The sequence below is a fragment of the Athene noctua genome, chromosome 16 (assembly GCF_965140245.1).
Source record: "Athene noctua chromosome 16, bAthNoc1.hap1.1, whole genome shotgun sequence".
Classification (NCBI taxonomy): domain Eukaryota; kingdom Metazoa; phylum Chordata; class Aves; order Strigiformes; family Strigidae; genus Athene; species Athene noctua.
In genome coordinates, this window is record NC_134052.1 from 7673783 (window position 1) to 7680895 (window position 7113).

At 38.3% G+C, this 7113-nt stretch overlaps 1 long non-coding RNA gene across 1 annotated transcript; it reads right to left on the reverse strand.

Moving 5' to 3' along the window:
- Positions 1–201: 201 nt before the first annotated feature.
- LOC141967178 (uncharacterized) lies at positions 202–5099 on the reverse strand. Its single transcript, XR_012634659.1, has 4 exons — positions 5005–5099; positions 3314–3376; positions 645–696; positions 202–308 (listed from the first exon to the last, which is right to left on the reverse strand). It is a non-coding gene; the product is annotated as an uncharacterized LOC141967178 (long non-coding RNA).
- Positions 5100–7113: the final 2014 nt, after the last annotated feature.

Consider the following 7113-nt stretch of genomic DNA (forward strand, 5'->3'; position numbering starts at 1 on the left):
TCTCCACCTTTTCCACATTTTCTTCTTGAATCTTCAAGCAGTGTTTGATCTAGTGAACTCATTAGTTTGGTATAAGTGATTCAAGTATCCTTGGCCTCTATATCCAATTGCATGCTAACTCCTCTTTAGCCAACTTATCCAGGGATGTGCTTGTATTTTAAAAATACTCAAATTTCTATGAAAGAGAGAAAGAAACAAAGAGGAAGAGAGTTTTATTTCAAGAAAACAGAAATGAGAGTGGTTCTGGTTGTGGGTGGGTGAGAGTTCCTAGCATGTGATCCCTGTCACATCTGTGCATAGCGGCAGACCTGTAATAGCACAAACAAGTGAGAGACAGGTCAATAATAAAATAAGAAAGCATATAAATAACAGACCCATTATCCTTTGTCATGGACCCCAACCCAGGCAGAATATTATCATGGGGGTGAATGCCTTGTTATGGCATAAATACCAGTACTTCTGAGTCACTTTTATCGTGGCTGAGGGAAGCCCTCTGCTGGAGAGCTATCGTGTCCCCTAGGTTTTGTAACCTGTGGTAGTGCCAAAAGAGTTTAATCTACCTTTGAGTACTCCTGAAGATCACATTCCAGTTCCTCAAATTTCCTATTTTATTACATTTGTGAGAATAAGCTATAGATTCTTACCAGGTGTGCTGTTTTGGTGAGTAAATGGCACAGTGAGTTTTCTTACTACATTCTAAGTAATACAAAAGCAAACTGGTGAGAAAATGGAACAGACTGAAGAGAAGTCAAGCAGAAACAACAGGTCCTATAAACAAACTGTATGCAGCATATAGGATCCATTGTACTCTCCTGGGGCAAGTCCAAGGAATTTGCTAGGCACAAAAGAACACCTAATATTTTTTATGCCTGTTTCTACAAAAGAATTTGCAAATCCATTTCAGATGCCTGAATTTTCCGTACCGTGATATTTCCAGCACATGGCACCCAGTGAGGAGTGGCATATATTTTTTTTTTCAGATTATACTGTATATGCAAAACTGTTTCCTGCAAGATGTCCCATCTGGCATGGAGGTCTGACTGTCTCTTTTGGTTTAAAATAATAATGATGTTGGTGTCATGCATAATAGGAATTGCTAAAAGGATGTGAGTCAGCAAACTTAAGTAGTTTGCTGACTTGTAACAGTTAACAACCTAAACTTAGGACTAAACTCTCTGACTCTAACTATATGGAAAACTTTAAGTTCCTCTTAATTTTCCAGCTCCTGCACTAAATTTTCCTGAATTAGGATTTAAGAGATCACCTTAACTGATATTTAAACTAAGCTACATCCTCCTTGTTGATAATTGTTGATAACTAAGCAGTCCTCCTCCTCCACAAAATTAATACTACTTCTCAAAACACCTGTTATTTTATCCCAGTAAATGAAGGCTGATCCTAGATCATCTTTCCTAGCAAATTTATTATCTAACCCCAATCCTAGCCCTAAGTCTAGAGCTCAGAAACTTTACTGTTTGCTCTCAGCTAGTGGCCTATAGCAGTCTGAAAAAACAATTGTTCATCAACACCTGATGATATCAACAGTAAACCTGTCTGGTTTTTTAACAACTTTCTGAACAATTCCTTGTATACGCAAGAGAATCAGAATCCTACCCCAAACATTAACTCCAGTCCTAACTTTGTTATGTTAAACTTAAGGAGAAAATCCATCTCCAACCCGTTCTAAAACTGAACACAGCATCATCCCAATAGATCCTGCTCTAAATTTCATGTAGCCACCTCTTTCAGACCTTTTAAGGTCTAACCTTAATTCACTTCCTTTGCTAAGTCCGAACTCTAACCCTAATTTTACCTTGACCATAATTCTAATACTAAGAAAAGACCTTTATCACCTCCAAAAATGAATGTAATTGGCAAGCTTTGGTGGTAGTATGAGTGCTACCATGAACCCAGAGGCCTATTAGAAACTCTAGCCTAACCTTCCTTAAGGAGTCAGAACCCAAAGCTTAACCTGCATCCTAACCCTAAACCTGTTCTGGATTCTCTTGTTAACTTGAAGAAAGCAAATGCTTTCAGCCTGACAAACACATGTCTGTAGTCACTGATGATAGCAGCCCTCAATTAATGTAAATTTGTCCTTGTAAAATAGGCCTAGCAAAAAGTCCAGTGTATTTCAGTCCTAATGAGAATCCTGACCAAAACTCAACCCTTGACAAAGTTTGAAACTAAATCTATTTCAGTACTATTGACATTTCCTGCCTTAATTTAGCCAAATAAATGCTTGAAGACTAACACTAGCACTAATGCTAGCTCTTCTCTCTTACAAGGGCCTAACCCTTTCCCTAACTCTGAACCTGAACTTATTATGAATACTAAGCACTATATATATATGAGTGCCTTCTCCCCTAGCTCCACAACCCAAATTCCTATCACAGTAATGATTCTGTTGCAAATCACAAGGGGAGGTGAAAGTAGTCTGAAAAGACTCCATCTCCCAGTATGAGCACTTACTTAGTGAAAGTCCATAGATACCTGCTTTAACCTCAGTAAGTCTCAAACTTGAGCCTACCTATAACCAAACTTTAAATGGGAGAGCCTGCCATTCACCAACTTCGTGTTCTTCATATGCCACTAAGAGACAAAGACCTCATTGTAACTGAAGCGTAGCATTGACTCTTGTCTTGTTTAAGTCCAAACCATAATCTCAGTTGTAACCCTACACCTAGGAATTCAGATACTACTGTATGATTTGAAAGACAAGTTTTTTTCTGGATATACAAGTTTTAAAAAATCTGTAAAACTGTCTCTTCAATTCACTTCCTAAAAACTAGCCTGTTTTTTCACTTCTCCAATGAAAACTAATCCTGTCCCACAATAAAAATCCTAAAATCAGAACTGATAATTTGGCTGACAATACATGAAGAGTTTCTGCCACTTAATTAGTTCTGCAATGCTGCTGACAGTAATTACAGCTTTTTTTGTGTCAATAACTAGTCAGCATCCCTCAAAAATGATTCATGACCTTATTTGCCTTTTATTATGTCACTTCTGCATCACTGTAACTTCACTGATAACAGTAGAATTACCCTTGATTTACAGTAATGTAAGTGAAAGAAGAATCAGATGTATAGACAGCAACAGCAAATGCAGGCAGTACTTGGGGGTTTGTTTTTGCAATCACGTTTCTGATTGTGAATGTATTTGAAGAATATGCATCTAAAAATACTAGCATGTGGAGGTCTAATGTATCCATACAATAAAACAAACACTGGATCCTTATACAGCATTAAGCAGTAACCTGTATAAACTATACAGCTGGCTTCAGAACTTCAGTAAGTCTGCAGAGACTTACCTGAACATTATCTGCAACAATGAAGGATAAGGTTCTTTAGGAGCTTCAGAGTATAAAAAGGACCTGTCCACAAGAAGGCAAATAATCATAACAGTCCTTAGTGCAAATGACAAGGCCCCCTTTTTTAATAAGTATCCCTTAATTTTGGGGTTCTTTGCTCCTTTTCTTATTCTAATAACTACACATTTTATATTGTTATGGCTGAACGTGTAGCTTTTCAAGAGATAGGTCTCATTTCCTTACCATTAGTACTTAGAATAAAATCTTAATGGAAGCTATAACGTTCTGTCCCAACTGTCTTCCCAACACAACTATTTTTCACTCAGGTCTGACTCCTGGTTAACGTGTATCAGCCAAATCTTCCCTTCTAACTTGGCCATCATGTTCTCTAAGGCATATTCTTACCTATACCAAGACACTAGATCTCAACACTGAAATGAAATGGCTCTTGAGTCCAAGCACAATCAGTTTGTCTTTTGACTTCTGAGATCTCGATGTAAGTACTTGACTCTGTGACAGGTGATCCTGTTCTCTTTTTTGTCTACTATGTCTCCATTGCTCCCTTTCTAACAGACAGGCATTATTAGGGAGACATATTAAACCTTTTCTTATTTTGGTCATGCTAAATTAAAATAGCCAGAAGAAATTTAATACTGTTCCTTTTTGTCATTTTTTTTTTGTCAGTAATGAGACTTTTAAGGTTTATACTGAATTTCTTGCCCTTCAGAACTGATCAAATTAAATTAGATGTTGCCTGGTCAGTAAAATAGTGAGATGCTCTGTGGAGAGAATTTGAGAGCCTGCGGTATAGCAGAGCTACAGTGGAGCCGGGAGTTGGAATTAAAGGAGGCAGCTGAGTCATGAGATGCACAGCAAGCCACCTTCCTAATTTCCTCCCAGAGACACACTGAATCAGCATTAATGTGAAAAGCCGATTTTTCAGACTTCACCTGCTGGGAACAAGGTTTTGAAAACTACAATGAAACCCCATAATACTATCTGTATTTTAGTCTTTAATGCAAGTGAATTAAACCACCTGGCAAGTAAACTGTCCCTCAACGCCCTGGTACCCCAAGAGGTTTACTCAGAAATGGCACACTTAGGGTGTATATACATAGTCATACAAAGATATACAAATAGGGTTTTAAACCTTAGTATGTTCACAAATCCAAAGGATATTGTGAAATATTTCATGGAACTGGATACCCCATACATCATGTCATGGCTTAATACTCAACACTTTTAGATGCGTAGTATACTTTAAAAATAAATAGCAAATAGATAAAATGATTACACAGCTGATATTAATTAAAAATAATAGCATACTGAAACCTGCTAGGAAAACATCGCTAAAAAATATGGGCTACTTCAGCATTCTGAAATCTGCAGCATTTTTCTAAATATTTAATGGAGTTAGTTGCTACTAAAGAAGCATACATTACAAACTATCAGCACAAAGCTTAAGGGTGAAATCTACTCTTAGTGAAAAAACAATTATGCTATTGAAGCTACAATAAGAGTGAAATCAGCACATCTATAAAACAGGAAAGAATATATTTTATATAGGAGACCAGCAGTTCAAATAAAACACAAAAAGAACGAGACCATAAGACACTTTCAGTAGAAAACAAAATGAGAACTATAGTCATGATCTGGAAAGGTCTTCATTTTTTCAAAAAAGCATTTCATACCCTGATTTCTACGTTATTTGTCTCTATTTTTTCTGATATTTCCATCACCATGGTAATAGAGTCCTTCCATCTGCTAGCGGACAGCAGTTAACATCCAGACCAGACACTAGGAAGAATTTCCTAATTGCATAGTTAGCAAAACACTGGAGGCAACTAACTGGAAAGCTGTGGAACCTCCTCTATTAGAGCTTTTCATGAAGAGGCAACGTTCTGCCTTTGTGCTTGGAGATGGACTAAATGATCTATTGAAGTGCTTCCCAGCCTCACACTCTGTGATTCTGACTTGGAATAGTGATTCATTGTGAACTTACATTATTCACTCAGTGCAGGAGAAAGTTCAAGTTGGTTGCCTTAGGATAGCTTCATCTGATAAACTCTCAGAAGGAGGACCTTCCAACAGTGTCTCACCTTTTTTACATAGTACATTTTCTGGTAGCAGAAGAGGCAGAACATACTATTGCTGGCAAGAGAACAGACATAACTAGTAGATTTTTGAGGCAGTTACACCCTGACAAATCGTGATTTAATGACAAGCCATGAAACCACACTCATATCAGGCCCATACTTGGACTGCTGATATCCAAGGAAAACTGAAGTCTTCAGATACTAGCAAACCAAAACTGTTTTCAGATAGAGGCCCTTCCCTGCTTCTTATCCAGCTTTGTTATAATTTCTGATTTCCCATCTTCTAACTCATATTTTTCATACAAGTGGAGTTCCCAGCTCTGTCTGAACCAGCCCACATAAACCTCCGGACAGTAGAGGTGATCACAAAGCACCTGTCCATTTTCCCTGTGAAATAACACTAAACTGATGCTTTGCACAGGTGTTTTGAATTTGGAGCCTTTGTTAGTGGTTTCTAGGACAAAAATTGCAGCTCTTGACAGCTTAACACTAAGGACCCATTAATGACCTTCTAAAGAATTAGAGTCCTGCTGCCTGGAAAATAAGGAAATAATATTAAAGTTTAGACAATCTAATGTGCACCTGTATTCTCAGTTAGATGTGGTTGTCTTAATTTGATTAAATCCACTGTGGAATGACATAGAAGAGATGACTGCGTCCCAGCAATGGTTGCCGGATTACGGTGGAGAGTGTCAATGGAGTAAATTACTTCTTGTGAGGAAATGAAGGAGTTAACCCCTCAAACATTCATCAACAGAAAAAGCCTCAAGGACAAACTGTGGCCTTTGTGGTTAGTCTAAGGAATGAATTATCTGCCTAGGGAAGCGCAGAGTGTATCGAAGGGTGCATGGCTCCGCTCCCTTGCAGATGTATAGCCAAATTCCCCAGATAAGCCTCGAAGGGAGGAGACGTAGACTGAATAAAATCATATGTTCAGGTTAATGACTACACTTTATGACTATATCTCGAAGAAGAGCTAAAAGACTAATAAGAAAGAAAACAACCGACACCAGATGGAGCTAATGACTGGAAACAAAAACTGAGGAAAAGGTAAAGGTGGTAGAGGGGGATTGTGACCACAGATTCAACTGCACAAAAGGGTTAACACACCCAAACCCCAAGGCACATGTAGAACCCATGCTCCACCTTTTCCTTGTCTCTCACAAAAATAAGTTTGTGGAATACTTGCCTCTCTTGGTCTCGCATGCAAATCAGCTGACAAGATGAACTTAAAAGTTGACAGAAAACTTTGCTGTGTGTGCACCCATCACTCAAGATTACCAGACCTGAGACGACACTGGAACCTGTGGTCGTGATCCTGATTCTTTAACTCTCCTTCTCTCCCTTCCTTTTCTTTTCTTTTCTTTCCTTTCTTTTATTTCTTATAGATTTATCAATAAGAGACCACATTGCTTACCATCCTTTTCCAAGTTTAAGTTGTTTCTACTGCAAGTAAAACATTTTAACCAGTTGTTTTGTGTCGTTTCATCTTAATTTAACCCAAGGGGATCACAAAACCTTTACGACTCCCTGGACTCCTAGTCGAGGTCAAAACACCTCTACAGATTATTTCCACGCTGGCTTTCAGAGTCAGGAGTTTGATCTGGGGTGTAAGGTATCCCACCACATAGGCCAAAGGGTAAAGGGAGAAGACACAAGTGGGCATAAGGTTGTAAGAGGAGTCTCAATTTCTGGGACTTGAAA